This window comes from Hyperolius riggenbachi, chromosome 2 (genome assembly GCF_040937935.1).
Source record: "Hyperolius riggenbachi isolate aHypRig1 chromosome 2, aHypRig1.pri, whole genome shotgun sequence".
Lineage (NCBI taxonomy): Eukaryota > Metazoa > Chordata > Amphibia > Anura > Hyperoliidae > Hyperolius > Hyperolius riggenbachi.
The window spans coordinates 454,541,369-454,559,292 of record NC_090647.1 but is presented as its reverse complement, the minus strand read 5'-3'; the positions used below and the strand labels follow the sequence as shown (position 1 = coordinate 454,559,292).

Sequence of the window (17,924 nt, the reverse complement as noted above, 5' to 3'; positions counted from 1 at the left end):
TAACGGTTAATAGCAAAGCCTGCTTAAAGTTTAGGAACACCAAATTCCTAGGGTATATTAAGGGGATCAGTGGGAATAAGAGGAAAACATTTTTTTTCAAAAAGACCTTATAGTTTTTGAGAAAATCGATGTTTAAGTTTCAAGGGCAAAAATGTCTTTTAAATGTGGAAAATGTCAGTTTTTTTTGCACAGGTAACAATAGTGTATTATTTTCATAGATTTCCCCAAGTGGGAAGAGTTTTACTTACTTCGTTCTGAGTGTGGGAAATATAAAAAAAAAACGACGTGGGGTCCCCCCTCCCAGACCTCTTTAACCCCTTGTCCCCCATGCAGGCTGGGATAGCCAGAATGCGGAGCACCGGCCGCGTGGGGCTCCGCACCCTGACTATACCAGCCCGCATGGTCCATGGATTGGGGGGTCTCGGAAGGGGAGGGGCAGCCAAGCTTTCCCCTCCCCCTCCGAGCCCTTGTCCAATCCAAGGACAAGGGGCTCTTCTCCACCTCCGATGGGCGGTGGAGGTGGAGGCCGTGATTTCCTGGGGGGGGGGGGGGTTCATGGTGGAATCTGGGAGTCCCCTTTAAAAAGGGGTCCCCCAGATGCCCACCCCCACTCCCAGGAGAAATGAGTATAGAGGTACTTGTACCCCTTACCCATTTCCTTTAAGAGTTAAAAGTAAATAAACACACAAACACTTAGAAAAAGTATTTTAATTGAACAAAAAACATAACCACGAAAAAAGTCCTTTAATATTCTTAATTAACCAATAATACTTACCTGTCCCTTTAAATAAATGATCCCTCGCAATATCCTCGGAAATGTTCTATCAGTTACAATGTAACAGTTATTACAATGTAACAACTTTGTTACATTGTAACTACGCCGCACCCGACGTCACTCGCCGCTCAGTCGGCGGCTTTTTTATATTATACGGAGCGTTACGGTTTAACGCGAAATTACGGTAGCGTTTAATGCAAAATTACGGCATGAACGAAACGCGAAATTACGCGTTGAAAATTACGCTTACGGTATTTTCAATTACGATTTTAATGGCAATTACGCTACCGTAATTTCGCATCGTAATCGCAAATTTCGCATGCGTAATTATAGTAATGCGAAATTACGAAAATTTCGACTCAACTCTATGTACACTGCTCCCCCGCCCGCTGTGTAATGTTACATGCGTGATGTTCTGTCGTCCCGCCACCCGCATAGCAATAGAACTCATTGTCAGCTACACGTGTCTGTACAGGCGGCCCTGCGATGTCACCCAATGTGATCGGTCCTGTTACCCAACAGGTGACATGAGTCAAAGGTGTGTACGCACCTACATTTTCACCTCATTGAAGCTGATTGCTAGCTGAGGGACAAGTTATCAGCTAGACCTGTGATAAATTATGTTGTGTTATGTGATGTTATTAGTAAGCAAATAAAAAGAGAACGTTATCTGCCTTCCCTACTACATACAGTAGAAACCTTTCTACCTTGATTACACAGTGTTGTATACTTCACAATCTGCTATTTCCTGGCAAGCTTATGAATTAACAACAGATAAATGAAGTGAAAAGCATGAGTGTTATCCCTTCCAGCAGGCCTGGATTTACATCACAGGAGCCTATAGGCACAGATGTCCTGGTACCTCAGACCAGGGCCGGATTACTGACCAGGCAACAAAAGCAGTCGCTTGGGGCCCCATTCAGAGTCAAAGGGGCCCCATTAGCACATAAACCAGCCCTCGCCATCCTGTAAGCGGTGGCTGGATGGTATAATGGTTAAAGGGACTCTGAGCAGTGCAGTAACTATGGAAAGATGCATATCATTTTAAAGCTCTCTTTCTCCTCTTTCCAATGATATATAAACCGCCGCCCTATGCCTTTTAGTTTTCGCTATTTTCGCAATCGAAGCCACAGAAATTTTGCGAAAATAGCGAAAACTAAAAGGTGTAGGGTGGCAGTTTATCTATCATCGGAAAGAGGAGAAAGAGAGCTTCAAAACGATATGCATCTTTCCATAGTTACACTGTATTACACAGGACGACTTTTCTCCAAAGTCGGCAGCTCGATTCAGCACAATGCAATGAAATATAAGGAACCCAGGGGGATATAATTACAAACATCATGCTGGTAGGTGTGAGGATGTAATTAATTAGTTGTGGGTATGCTTAAAGGCATACCCACAGGCACTTCTCGGAGTCCCTTTAAGGGCTCTGCCTCTGACACAGGAGACCAGGGTTCGAATCTCGGCTCTGCCTGTTCAGTAATCTCATCTGAAACCCATCTGTCTGTTCTACATTGCAGCCGCTCGCTCTGAACTTCCTTATTCTCAGATCAGACAGGAAGTAGGAAGTAGTAATAGTAGTAGTAACAGAGTGGCAGCACTCTAGAGGAGACAGATGGGCTCCGGATGACGGGACCTCTATTGCTTGGATCGCAAATTCGCAATAGGTGAATGTGAGTCATCTGGTGCTGTCATTCTCCCCCGCTGCAACTACCTTCTCTGCTGGACTATCGTATTCACTGGGATGGAGGCTGCATGGTGGCTGTCTAGTTTGGGAGGAAATCGGTTGTTCGGTGGTGCGGGTGGTTATGTAATTCTGTCTGGGGAACGGCTTCCGGTTTGGCGGTGTCCAGAGCTTTCTGCTATTGCCAGGCTGGAGATGCAGGGGGAAAGTGCTGCTGCTGTGATATCTGGCGCCCTCTTCACAGGGGTGCCCCAGCCCCTGAGTGCAAATGTCCCAGCCATTCATCTCTCACTCTGCATTTTGCTGCTACTATTCCCTGCATTGTGCACCCACAGAGGAAAGTGGGCTGTTGCCCATAGCAACCAGTAGCTTGGCTGCCCCGGTGTGTGCGGCATATTGCTGTGCAGCTGCATCTTCTGATTCTATTACGACATGATGGGGGGGCCCAAATCAGTTACTTTGCTTAGGGCCCCATTTAGCCTTAATCCGGCTCTGCCTCAGACTTCGCCCTCCATGAACCTACAACCCCCCCACCAAACCGCACCGCAAGTGTGCTGGCTGCCCCAGCTGTCACTCCTTCCTTACTTCCCTTGCCCGTCATAGCTACATGTGCCTCTTAGACACAGCTATCCACATTAATATGTAGCCAGAGCTGCCCCCAAGTATTAGGTAGCTAGAGGTGCCCCCAACTGAAGGGAGATCTGGTCAGTGGAATGCAGAGACCCGGGTGAGTAACCTCTCAATCCGCTCAGGACACTGCATAGGGTAATGGGGGGGGGGGGGGCACTTGAGGATGGGAGTGAGCCACCTTTTCATCATTAGGCACCTGTAGGCGTGTGCCTACAGTGCCTTATGGTAAATCCGGCTCTGCATTCCAGTACCGCTGAATCCACTCAAATGGTTTTAGCTATGTTAATGCTTTAGAACAGTGGCGTCCAACTGGCGGCCCGCGGGCCGCATCCGGCCCGCTAGAGGTCTTTGTGAGGCCCACCTGCTCTTTTCCCCCTCCGTCATTGCTTTTGTTTACTTTTTTTTTTCCTTTCGTTGGTGGTGTTTTTTTCCCCCTTTTTGCTGTGATCTCCTCACTCCGCCCTCCGCTTGAGTCCTCTGCCCTCCCCACTGGACGCCTTCTCAAAAGACGTGCACAGTGATTGGTGAGGGAACAATGGAGGTGGAGAAAAGGGGCGGCACAGATGGCTAGTCTCCCCATTTGAAATGCCACTGAGCGCGTTTCCATCTTCTTTGCCATGCACGTTGCCAAAAGACCGGCACGCTGAGCCGCTTAGGCACAAGGTGAGACAGCGGGAACAGGTTGAAAAGGCTACATAGGGCTCGATTCCAGCAGGGGTCTGCGAAAACCGCTGCCAGGCTCCCTCCATCCATCCCTGACAGTAGCGAGCTGGTTTCTCATCCAGGGCGGGTATGCACGGCAATTAAGCTATTGCAGTTGGTTTGCTTTTGCAATGTGCAGTGCATTCAAAGCACCGCACAGGAAAGCAAACCAACTGCAATAGCTTCCATTGCCGTGCGTACCTACGCATTTTTTTTATTCACACATACTTAATTTTAAAGTGATATTGTGTGCTCTAGGTAAATTTGAAATGAGGCACTGAACTTTACACATGCACCCCATCGTATCCAGTGCAGGTATGCATGGCAATGGAAGCTATTGCAGTTGATTTGCTGTACAGTGCGATCATTGCATCACATGGGAAAGGTACACACTATGAGATTTTCTGGCCGATTTACTGTCAGATCCATTAATTCCAACATTTGCTTTCCGATCCAGTTCCGAGCATTTTCCGATATATTTCTGTTAATTGTAATAGGAAATCTATCGGAAAATGCTCGGAAATCGATCGGAAAGCAAATTGGACATGTTGGAAATAATCAATCTGACAGTAAATCGGCCAGAAAATCTCATAGTGTGTACCCAGCATAACTGTGTTTTGTCAGAAGCTGCTGCCAGACTTTTTTTTCCTTAGGGGGGGTTGTTTGACAGTTAGGCGGGGGGCAGAGTTGGCGCTCGGGGGGTGGGGGAGAGTTGGGGGAGGAGTAGACCCTCCACCATATAGTCTGAAAAAATTTGGCCCTCCATGCCCATGAAGTTGGACAGCACTGCTTTAGAACATAGATGAGTGTAACCCGACTTTACGACTCAAATTTAACTGCTTTTCGACCGTGGCATGCCGATGGACGTGGCGGCGGCGGCAGCAGCCCCAGGACCACCTAAAGCCGATCCTGGGGCTTAATTTTGCAGGAGATTGCGTGCAAGCTGTGGGCGCATCTACTTCTTGGTAGACGGAACGGAGCTCTGCCTTCAGTCTCCCAGCGGCGATTGCCGCTCGGAGACTGTTAGATGGCAAAACCGCCGTCTAAATACTGGGTATAGCGCTGCGATCTACAGCAGTGCTGTACTAGGTGACTAAGCATAAGAATGCATTCTTCTGTAAACTAGAACCCCGGCTTTTAACTTAGCTGTAGGGATAACAGTTGTGCCTGGATGAGTGAATCTGTGAATGCATTTGTTTGAACATTTGCATGTGAGAGTGCGAAGGGTTAATAGATTTTTTCATGTGACAAAACAGGGGGTGGTTCAAACTAACAGCAGGCAGCTCTAGGCACAGCAGGATCATCCACCAGCTTACCAAAAGGACCACAAGGGTGGCATCAGAAATACTATCTTGCCTAGGGCCCTATTATATCTTAATCCATTTCTGGCTGTAGGTAACTGAGCAGTGGGTGAAGAGCTACAAATTGGCACAGCGGTCTAATTAGTAAAACTACAACCTTTTTTACAGATCTTTACTTACATAGTCATTTATCTATTTAAAATTGTGTTCTGTTATGCACATAAAAATGAACCTGTACTGTAGGAATTAAAAATAAAACAAACACTGTAAAGCAAGGGAGTAGGTAAGGTAAACAATGCTGATGTGTTTAGTGAAGCGTAACATAGAAATAAATTCCTTGTTCACAGGTTAAAGCTATTTCAAGTCTTTTTAAACACCACTGTAAAAACGTGAAGTGAAAATTGTCTTTTCACATTTGCTAAATGAAATTATTTACACAGATATCTGAATGCAAGTAACACAGAAATACACTCGAAGACCAGCACTGAAATTAAATGATCCTTTTATTTACATCCAAGCAATGAATAAACAGCAGTGTGGTTCACTACAAACCATTTTAAATAGAGCTCAATTGTAAGTATAGCTGAGGCTGCAGCAAACAGATGCATATGGGATCAGTGATGCTTGTTTACATGGCAGCAGGATAAGCACAACGGACAGTCGATGTTACAGATGGATTAAACATTATTTTGCAAGTAGCAGGTACAATGAGCCAATGTTCACAAATCTCTTTTATACCCGGATACCAGACATGAAGCAGCCAATAGTATCGCTGCATGGACCTGATGGAGAACTGTGGCAACTGGCAACCTTGTCAGAGCGTGATTCGTCCACTAGGTCAGCTGAGAGCTAAGAGACCCTTCCCAACCAACGTGTGAGTCAACTCCACTGACCAATGGGAACATCGACGACATCCGCCTATATAATGCAGAAATCTGCATAAATGAGGAAATCTGCATAATCGTGGAAATTTGCCTAAGATGCAGAAATACACTGAAGCACATATCTACATGGGGATCAGAATGTATCCAAACCCGGAAGTGATGCGGAAAACAGACTTTCAATATGTAAACAGACAAACAGCTTGATTCACTAACCGGCGCTAAGCCAGTTAGTGAGCCCAAAGAGATAGTGGGCGCTAACCACGGAGTTAAGTGGCTTGCGCCCATACATCGCGCAAAACCCAGGGCAGTGCGCGCTCAGCCGGTGATAGTGCGCGGTGCGATGATAACGTCGCACCCGCTGCCCTGTAAACGTCGCACCCAGTGTGACGACAATGGCGCATCTGGTGCCCTCGAAGTTTCTTGGGCTGTGCACGATGTAGCTTTGCGGGGCCATTAGTGCCCGCAAAGCTACTTTTCAGGCATTAAGTGTCTGTTCACACCGGCGCTATCACTTAGCGCCGGTTCGTGAATCAAGCCCATAGTGTATTCCATAAAACACTCAAAGATATGTCCAAACCCGCAGCACTTGATGACAACAGTAATGTACGTTGCAGAGACAGGTGGGATATTGTGGCACTGGACATGGGTCAACCTATAATTGTCCCCGCCTGTGCCATAGAAAATCCAACCAAATGGCGTGATGAGTCTGCCCAGAGTATCATGCCATGCTGCCCCTTACCTGCTAATTGGACCCTGTCACCACTCTTACATCTTATAGCCCTAAATCAAAAGGGAGAGGGGCAATAAAATGGTCCTAAAAGGGTTTTATAAACAGTGGCTCATTGCACCTGCCACTTGAGAAACGACGATTCCCCATCCGTAACAGCAACTGTCTGTTCTCATCATCCTGCTGCAATGTAAACAGGCATTGCTGATCCGATATGCCACTATTTGCAGCAGTCTGAGCTATACTTATTACAATTTGAGCTATATTTACAATGGTCTGTAGTGGACTGTACTGCTGTTTTTTCACTGCAGTGCTTGGATGTGAATAAAAGAATCACTGAATTCTAGTGCTGGTCGTCAGGTATATCTCTACAGATTAAGTCTGCAAATGTCTGACAGATTGAAACCGCTGCGCAGAGCCTATTTATCTGAAGGTGTGTCATCTTCTAACGTACTGCATTGCAAGTAAAACAGACATTAGGGCAGAGGATGGGACTGGCCTGCTCCTGCTGTATATGGAAGGGTGGTGCATTCTGAATGAGCATTGCAGCATACCCTTACCCAATAACTGCCCTCCAGGCATAGATAGAAGTTTTCTAAAAATAGGTTGTAGATGGTTTGATTTGTATAAAAACAAATAAAATGTGCTTGCCTCAAAAGAAGAAAGTAACTTACATGCGATAAGACAAGTTTTTTTATAACACTAAAATAGATAATGCGTTTTGTAGGTTTCTGTTCACTTCCTCAGATCAATACACGGTGTTCTAGAAAAAACTGTTCTGGAGCTAGGAGCACCTGTAATAAGTAAGCATTAAGAAACACACTTATCTTCAAATGCTAAAGTAAACAAAGAAGTTCAGTAATAGCTTAGAGCCCTTTTCCACTAGCTGTGATCTGCTTCAAAAGGTGGATCGCAGCCATTTTGGTGATCACTGAAGCACCTCAACATATATGTAAATGGCGGTGCTCAATTCCCACTAGTGCATATCATTTTTTTTCCTGCATGCAATCGCCGACTTGTGTGATTCTCGCTGTGTAGCTGTTGGGAACTGAGCGCTATCGCGGCTATCGAAAATTACTGCTTGCACGATTGCTATGCAGCGTGGCAGTGGAAAAGGGCTCTTACTGGGCAATCAGCACATCTGTTTAGTTTAGGGATGTCCCCGATTACTCTTTGTGTCCTTCTCGCTGTCTACTTCAGGATTTTAAAAAAAAAATCACTGTTTAAAAAGCACCACCTGTGGGAAGTCGCAAAGGAGATGTTGCTGTGCGTCAGTTCTAGGTGGTCCTTTAGTATACCTATGTCTCCGTCGGGTTTGTTATGGGTGCATGTAATCGGGGTCTGGGTATTGCCCACAAAAGCAAATTACAAAGATTTAAAGGGAACCCGAGGTGAGAGGGACATAGAGACTGCCATATTTATTTCCTTGTAAACAATGCCACTTGCCTGGCAGCCCAGTTGATCCTTTGGCATAAGTAGTGTCTGAGTCAAAACCCTGGAACAAGCATATGGCTAATCCAGTAAAACCTGAGTCAGCTGAGTCAGAGTACCTGATCTGCTGCATGCTTGTTCAGGGTATTAGAGACACAGGATCAGGAGGTCTGCCAGGCAACTGGTGTTGTTTAAAAGGAAATATGGCAGCCTCCCTATACCTCTCACCTTGTGTTCCCTTTAATAGCGGCTCGTACAGTGTGCACATTTAATAGTGAAAGAGAAAATGCAGTTTTGTGTTGTTATGCTTTACAGTCTCAGGCACGCTAAATAATGAAGACAGATGCCAAGGAAATTATAATAAAAGCGATGATTTCATCCAACACAACCAATAAGAATATTTTTTCACATTTACCAGGCAAAGCTTGACTGATTGCTAGGGCACTGTTCTAACATTTCCTCCTGTTTCATGTGCACCTGACTTGATAAAACATCTTCTATGCATCGTGTGAATGGAAATTTCTGGTTTATTTAGACATGCATTTGCCTAGCATTGGCCTTCTCCTGTAATCCTCACTGTGGCCCGAAGGGTAATGATGCTCATCCTGGCCTCTGTCAGTGCCCCGTAGTAAAACCTTTGGGAAAAGGGGAAGAGCAGTGCAGAGATCTATCACAGACCCGCAGCAGACTTTGATAAATACCACATTGGACATTTTATACTGCTTTAATTATCCACAAAGAAATCTGCTTAGCAGCCCTTGAAAAGTCAGACAAATCTCTGCGTGGTCTTGGAATATAAAGGAAGTTTTTTTTTCTGTTACTAGGAAAGCCAACTAAATGGAAATCCTTGCATTTTTTCACACCTATATATTCTATATCAGTCTCAGCATGATTTGTACAATGCTGTTAATTAATTGAATTATTTTTATGGTGTATTCCTTAATTTTTTAAATATTTTCTGAAGAAACTTTCTTAATGTTTATGAAATGTTGACATGAACATATATAAGACACACTTTTTCTCCCCCTAAAATGGTCTTATATGCCAAATACAGGGAGTCCCCGACTTATGAACACCCGCCGATAGGAGCTGCCAACATGCCACAATGTCATGGATACCCTGTATTCTCCCTGTGTCCTCCTCTGATTCCCCCTTGTGTCCTCCTCCGCTCCCTGTTTATTACAAGCAGCAGCATACCTCATCCAACCTTATCCAATGGCTCCAGAAGCAATCAGAGACCTCTCCTCTCTCTTACTGTGCCCTAGTGTCGGATTCTGCTGATGACGCGATCAGCAGAAGCTGGCACTAGGGAAACAGTGAGAGGTAGGAGAGGTCTCTGATTGCTGCTGGAGCCGTGGATTAGGTGAGCCATGCTGTCACTGCTTATAATGATACATGGGGAGTGGAGGAGGACACACTGGAGCAAATGAGGACACACGGGGGGCAGAGGAGGGCACACAGGGTGCAGAAGGAGACACACAGGGGCCAGAGGAGGACACACTGGGGCAGAGGAGGGCAGACAGGGGGCAGAATGAGACACACAGCGGCCAGAGGAAGACACACAGGGGGCAGAAGAAGACACGTGAGGGACGGAAGGGGGCACAAGGGTGACACAAGAGGACGTATGGGGGGATATAAGAAGACACAAGGGAACACAATAATTGGGGGAGAAGATCTATAAGACACACCAGGTTTCGTTTATTTTTTCTTCGTTTTTTTCCCTCTAAACCTAGGTGTCCCTTATAGTCCCGAGCATTTTATATGCCAAAAATGTGGTGCCAATCTTTACCGTGCGACATAAGGCACTCCCTAAAATTACCAGCGCCATGCCATCCAAAGTGCTTATCTATGCTTGTAATCATAGCTTAAATGGCACCCAATAAATGAGTGAGCTGAGCAACAGTATGGAGTGTGGTCCTCATGGGACTGCTGAGATTTTATTAACGGCTAATACAATGGCGTTTGGGCTATTATTCTCCTGCCTGTGGTGCTGCTGTTTTTTCTCCTTTCAGGTCTCTGAGGATGTTGCTGTGGAGGATTTACTTCAGGACAGCTGTTGCTACCTGGCTGTGAGCGAGCTGTGTAAAGATTGATATTCTATGCAGGGGGTGTTCCCCCCTTTGACCCAATCAGGTAGGACTATTGTATTATTTATATCCCGGGTGTGCAGTTTTCCCACTTACTGGTATATTTTCTTCAAGCTGTGCAGTGAGCAGGGAGTTCCTGCTCTCTCACAGTTTTATAATTCGTAGGCATGAGTAGTGATGGTTAAAAGTCGCCCATCATAGTCGGTGGGCTAATTACTGTTTTTTTTTATGGAGTTGTAGCTCGAGCCCGGTGACAGGGCTAGATGTTGGTATTACTAGTTATTTATAGTATTTATTATTTCAGTTAAAGGAAAGCTGAGGTGAGAGTTATATGCAGGCTGCCATATATATTTCCTTTAAAACAATGCAAGTTGCCTGGCGATCCCCTTGATCCTATGACCCAAATACTTTTAGCAATAGACCCTGAGCAAGCATGCAGATCAGGTAATCTGACTCAAGTATGACTGGATAGCCACATACTTGTTTCAGGATTGTGAGCCAAACACTACTGATGTCAGAAGACGACCAACAGGACTGCCAGGCAGCTGGTATTGTTTAAAATGAACTAAATATGGCAGCCTCCATATCACTCTAACCTCAGATTCCCTGTAATTGAGCAATTTTAATAAAGTTTGAAATAAAGTGTTTACATTCAGTAAACCTCTATAAAAGCACCTAAAGCTATTAAACATCCAATTTTTGGTTATGTAAAGTTTATTATAATAATAATAATTTGGTACTATCATGCAATCCTATTGGCTCATGGGCTGATAATGTTACAAATACCCAAATTACATAATGACAGTAGAAGACTTTTAGTTATAAAAACAAACTTAAAAAGAACCTGAATTGAAAATGAAGTCAAAATAACCATACACAGGTCATACTTACCTCCTGTGTAGTCTACTCCTCAATCTCTTTCTCCTCTTCTGCGTCCTGTGTGTCCAATGTGATCAATGGAATTCTCCGTCTTCCATGTTGAAAATGGCCATTACCACACAACAGCTTCCAGGTCAGCACACTGTTAAAGGATATTCGAACTGACATGTGACATTATGAAATAGACATGTGTATGTACAGTGCCTAGCACACAAATAACTATGCTGTGTTCCTTTTTTTCTTTCTCTGCCTGAAAGAGTTAAATATCAGGTATGTAAGTGGCTGACTCAGTCCTAAATCAGACAGGAAGTGACTACAGTGTGACCCTCACTGATAAGAAATTCCCCTTTTTACCTCTTTCTTGCTCTCAGAAGCCATTTTCTGCTAGGAAAGTGTTTTATAGTTGGAATTTCTTATCAGTGAGGGTCACACTGTAGTCACTTCCTGTCAGAGTCAGGACTGAGTCAGCCACTTACATACCTGATATTTAACTCTTTCAGGCAGAGAAAGAAAAAAAGGAATACAGCATAGTTATTTGTGTGCTAGGCAATGTACATACACATGTCTATCTCATCATGTCACATGTCACTTCGGGTATCCTTTAAACTGTAATATCACCCACTTGAGCCATAAGGAAATATAGACATTACTTTGAACACTCAGTTGTAACTGACAGCTGCTGATATATAACTGACAGCAACTGGTATATTTCAGTTCTGACAAAATATTGTCAGAACTGGAAGGGATCACTGTAAGAAGAAAATGGTGAGCTTCTGAGAGGAACTGACAGAGAGGTAGGTGTGTAATATTCATTTGCAGCTATGGCATGTGTTTATTTTAAATAATTTTACTCACTTCAGGTTCCCTTTAAAGTAAACCTGAAAGGAGGGATAATAAAAGTTTTACATACCTGTGGCTTCCTCTATCCTCCTTCATGCTGATCTGTCCCTCGCTGCAGTCCTCTGCCACCTCGTTCATCTGCAATGTGCCCTGGTAACCAGGGGTGCAGCTAAGGTTTTTGTGGCCCCAAGCGGACTGTAGGAAGTGGCCCTGCGAAAAATGGGTGTGGCTATCCTGCATAAGTGGGCGTGGCCATGACATGTGGGTGGAGCTGGAGGGCGGATTGGGGCGGGGCTGTTTGCGGGGAAAATGGATGTGGGGGTGATGGAGGCGCGTGCAGCGCGCCGCGCCGAAGTATGGATTTGGCCATGACATTGTATGGGCGGAGCTTAACCGTAGCACAGCAAATATAGCCAACTATGACCATTAAATAATAAATGCAGCAACAGTTACCCCAGACACCAGAAAATAAAAACGCAATTTGTGCAACATTTCGGCAGAAAACAAACGCAATTTGTGCAACATTTCAACAGAAAACAAACAGAATTTGGGCCACATTTCAGCAGAAATCAAACGCAATTTGGGCCACATTTCAGCAGAAATCAAACGCAATTTGGGCCACATTTCAGCAGAAATCAAACGCAATTTGGGCACATTTTCAGCAGAAATCAAACGCAATTATGGCACATTTTCAGCAGAAATCAAACGCAATTAGGGCCACATTTCAGCAGAAATCAAACGCAATTTGGGCACATTTTCAGCAGAAATCAAACGAAATTAGGGCACAATTTCAGCAGAAATCAAACGCAATTTGGGCACATTTTCAACAAAAATCAAACGCAATTTGGGCCACATTTCAGCAGAAATCAAACGCAATTTGGGCACATTTTCAGCAGAAATCAAACGCAATTATGGCACATTTTCAGCAGAAATCAAACGCAATTAGGGCCACATTTCAGCAGAAATCAAACGCAATTTGGGCACATTTTCAGCAGAAATCAAACGCAATTAGGGCACATTTTCAGCAGAAATCAAATGCAATTAGGGCACAGTTCAGCAGAAATCAAACGCAATTAGGGCACATTTTCAGCAGATATCAAACGCAATTAGGGCACATTTTCAGCAGAAGTCAAACACAATTAGGGAACAGTTCAGCAGAAAACAAACGCAATTAGGGCACAGTTCAGCAGAAATCAAACACAATTAGGGCACAGTTCAGCAGAAATCAAACACAATTAGGGCACAGTTCAGCAGAAATCAAACACAATTAGGGCACAGTTCAGCAGAAATCAAACACAATTAGGGCACAGTTCAGCAGAAATCAAACACAATTAGGGCACAGTTCAGCAGAAATCAAACACAATTAGGGCACAGTTCAGCAGAAATCAAACACAATTAGGGCACATTTTCAGAGCTGCAAAAAGAAAAGAATTTACTCACCTGGCACTGGCAGAAGTCTTCTCTCCCCGTCTCCTCTCCTGGCCGGTGACCGGCTCCTCAGGCGCGCAGTTCCCACGGAGCTCCCTCCCTCCTCCAATCTCCCGCGCTGATTGAATCAGGGCTACGGGAAGATGGCCACCCGAAGCCCTGTACTGGAGGCATAGTCTCCAGAGCAGGGCTTCGGCGGCGGCCATCTTCCCGTAGCCCTGCCCTACTCTGCTCTGCCAGCCCCACGGGGCTGCGGGAAAACAGTGACGTCACGCCGACGTCACTGAGCCACCGAGGCCCCTACGATCTTGAGGCCCCAAGCGACTGCTTGGTTCGCTTTATGCCTCGCGGCGCCCCTGCTGGTAACTTCGGGAGTTGGGGCTTACTGCACAAGCGCAGCTCAGCCAAGCTCGCTCCCGTCTCCGGGAGAGTTCTGTGCCTATGCAGGTGCAGAATTCTCCCACTCGCGGGAGCGCACGGAGCCGTACTGGGCCTGCGCTGACTGGCTGAATTGTATATGTATAAAACTTATATTGTCCTTGGTCTTAGGTACATTTTAAAGTACACTAAGTAATGCTGAAATGCTGAATTTCCAAATGCATAAGTTTTTTTGGTTTGGTTTTTGGGTGGTGTGAACACATTTGACACACTTAAAATTACATATTCCTTATCATACTGAGTGATTTATAGCCACAATGGCCTCAATTCACTAAGCTTTATCAAACACTTTAACAAACGTTTGATAATTTACCTCATGAGTAAAATCTAATTTTGAATTCACTAAGGTGTTACCGTATTTATTTATCGAATGTTTTATCGATAAAACATTTAATAAATCTATAACACCTTGTGAATTCAAAATTAAAAATTTGAATTCAAAATTAGACTTTACTCATGAGGTAAATTATCAAACGTTCGATAAAGTGTTTGATAAAGTTTAGTGAATTGAGGCCAATGTGTGGTAGAATCCAGCATTTCAGACCACTAGAATCCTTAGTTTTAACTCATGACTAAGGACCCTAGCAGTCTGTTAATACTTACCATCATTTGTGGGTGTTCTAAAGAAGACACATATTTAACCTTAAAGAGAATCTGTAACATCAAAAGATCCCCTGGGGGGTACTCACCTCGGGTGGGGGAAGCCTCCGAATCCTAATGAGGCTTCCCACGCCGTCCTCTGTCCCACGGGGGTCTCGCTGCAGCCCTCCGAACAAGATGACGTCATTATTTACCTTCCCGGCTCCTGCGCAGGCGCTCTGACGGCTGTCGGCTCCGAACTACACGTAAATACCCGATCGCCGTCGGGTCTGCTCTACTGCGCAGGCGCAAGTTTCCGGCGCCTGCGCAGTAGAGCGGACCCGACTGAGATCGGGTATTTCCGTGTAGTTCGGAGCGGAAAGCAGCCACAGCGCCCCCGCTGGAGCCAGCAAAGGTAAATATTGATTTTACAGTCGGGCCTGTCGTAAACCAGAACCTCAAGCAATGACCTCAAATTAACCGCACCAAAACAGTATAATCAAATTGTAATAATATAACATCCTTTATTAGAAATTACAAACATTAAAAAATCTTTAAAACATGATGGGGAAAACAAATAAGCCCACAGTATCGGAGAACTGGCGGAATAATAAAGTGCTAGTGACAATAATGCAACCTTTCAATCATCAATACTATAACACTGACCGTGCATGACTTTATAGTGTTCCACATAGTGGCATGTTGACAAAGAAACATATATAATATGTACAATGATATTCCAAATTCAATGTAGGAAACAGATGAACAAGTGGAAAAAGAGTGAACAACATGAAAGAAGGGGGGTAGAGGATTACCCCTGAAGTGAAAAAACCAGATAGATTGCAGTGACTGGAAACAACCGATAGTGTGCACATGTGTATAGTGCATAAAGAATAGGATGAGTAGATCAAGATGGTGGAAGGTAAGAGCAAGTCCAAGAATCCCAAAGTGATGAATAGGTTCCTACCAGTATAGTTCCTCCACGGGTCCCCACCGCCGCTAGCTAGTCAGTGTTATAGTATTGATGATTGAAAGGTTGCATTATTGTCACTAGCACTTTATTATTCCGCCAGTTCTCCGATACTGTGGGCTTATTTGTTTCCCCATCATGTTTTAAAGATTTTTTAATGTTTGTAATTTCTAATAAAGGATGTTATATTATTACAATTTGATTATACTGTTTTGGTGCGGTTAATTTGAGGTCATTGCTTGAGGTTCTGGTTTACGATTTTGATTTTTTTGACCGTTCTGCACACTACAGCTGTATTTAATACACCCCCACTCATATCTTGGGGTGGTATATTGATTTTCTAGGGGATGGTGCTCCCCACATTGCAGCTATTCAATTTACAGTCGGGCCTGTCGCCGGCTGTTCGGAGGGCTGCAGCGAGACCCCCGTGGGACAGAGGACGGTGTGGGAAGCCTCATTGGGATCCTGAGGCTTCCCCCACCCGAGGTGAGTACCCCCCAGGGGATCTTTTTGAGGTTACAGAGTCTCTTTAAGACAGACTCTCTTCTTTCTCTGAATGGCCTATAGTGTGTGAGTACATCTGGTCTTCACGATCTTTACTGCAGGATCAACTAGGATGGAGCTGTCATTTTTTACTTTCTAGAACCAATTTGAAATTTCGGGTAACATTACTACTTGATATCCATGCACAAACTGTACTGAAGAATACATACTCTGATTTTGATTCATGTGAACCGTGCACATGTTTATTCAACTTCTGTATTTCAATAAAAATGTGTTGGAAATGAAGTCTCAGTAACCATCAAATGCAATGGGGTGTAACAATCAAAGCAAATCTGTAGCTAGTTTTGGTCCGATGTTTCTGTGCTCTGCACCGAGTGCTTAAAGTATACCTTTGGGCAGGATCACCCACAAGACAATCTACAGGTGCCTAGGTCCTGATGAGTGCTCAAGGGCTTGGCTGACTCTACCTCTGACCCCATCCCCCACTTTAACTTACCAAAAAAGGGGAAATTAGGAGGAATTAAAGCTGATCCCGCCTGGGTTGCCTAAAGGCTCATACACTTGTCCAACAATCCGTGCGACTAACCCGACAACATGACCAAGCGCATGACAACCCCACAACCTGTATTTCCACATGGCCAAACCAAGTAAATGACCAACTCATTTACCTACACATAAGGGGAACAACGGACTGTACAATATGGATGCATTCAAAAAAAGTACAAATTGTTCAAACTACCGGTACTTGAACACTCGTGGCCAACTGCACAATATCAGCCCAACAGTCATGTGAGTTGATGATCCGACAGTTGGATCTGGCAAAAAGCCTGTTATCAGTCACTCTAGTCATTTGCCACCTGTCCACACACTCAACTGCCAAGTCTGGACAATAGTTGGGCAGAATAGTCGCACATGTGTACATGCCTTTAAAGTGGAACTGGACCCTGTACTTTTTCTTATCTCTAAAAGATTAGCTACAGCATGATAATATTTATGGGGGGGAAATTCTTCATTACAGTTTATGGAAATCCTACGTGGTTTCACTTCTGCATAAGGCACGGAAACGGTTAAGCCTCAGTGTCTATTTACAGTTGCTGATAAGAAGTAATTAGACACATTTATCTGTCTAAACAAATGTAGTAACACAGTATAGTGAATCTCTTCAGCAACTATATGTGGAATAAAGACTTTTTATTGTGTGCTGTGCAAGAGTTCAGGTCCACTTTATTCCAGGTCTGTTTTCACAGCAAAAACTTTGTAAATAACACATAAAAAATAATGCATTGATGTCCAGCTAGCCAATTGATGAGAATGCTGTGCAGAAATAACAAGCTGACCAGGAGATACAGCCATTTCTCAAAGAACAGAAATATCTTCCTAGCGGGAAACCTGTTCTCACACTTTTATCAATGTGAGCTAATTGCACTGATAAACAAATCTCAAGACGAGATGCTACACAAAGATCAAATATTCACATGCCAGAGCTTTGACCTGATAGGAAACTATATATTATTACTTGTGTGTATTTATCTAGGACCAACATCTTTCACAGCACTTTACAGAGTACACTGTCATGTCACTAACAGTCATATGTTCCTATCATAGACCATAGCCAATTATTTTAGGGCTATAGCCAATTATTAATTACCTTATCTTTCTGTTTTTGAGGAGTGGAAGTACATTGGAGTGCCTGTGCCTGGAGGAAACCCTCAAAACACAGAGAAATAATAACTCCAATCAAATACTATTGGCTTTACACCAGTGGTGAGCATACAATATCTTCTGACTCATCAAAAACAGAGTTTCACCTCTTTTGAAGTATAAGGTAGATGTAACGATCCGTGTAACACAGAGAGGATCTGATTATTGGTGATCTGCAGTATCACCAAAATACAGATATATACCTGATTATTGATGATCTGCAGTATCACCGATAATCAGATATATTACTAACCTCTGGACACCTGAGAGATATGAGTGTTTGGTGCAACAGCAATACTTTGAGAACAATACCAGGAGGACAGGTACAAGGCAGTAAGGAATACTGCTAGAGTAAGTACCTTCC

The 17,924-nt window shown here is 44.1% G+C and overlaps 1 long non-coding RNA gene across 2 annotated transcripts in view; it reads right to left on the bottom strand.

Annotated features, from left to right (window-relative positions):
• Nucleotides 1-8,524: 8,524 nt before the first annotated feature.
• LOC137544783 (uncharacterized) overlaps nucleotides 8,525-17,924 on the bottom strand; it is a 66,998-nt gene continuing 57,598 nt past the window's right edge. For both annotated transcript variants that reach the window (XR_011025921.1, XR_011025920.1), the window contains exon 4: nucleotides 8,525-8,769. This is a non-coding gene — a long non-coding RNA (uncharacterized lncRNA). The remainder of the gene's footprint in view (nucleotides 8,770-17,924) is intronic.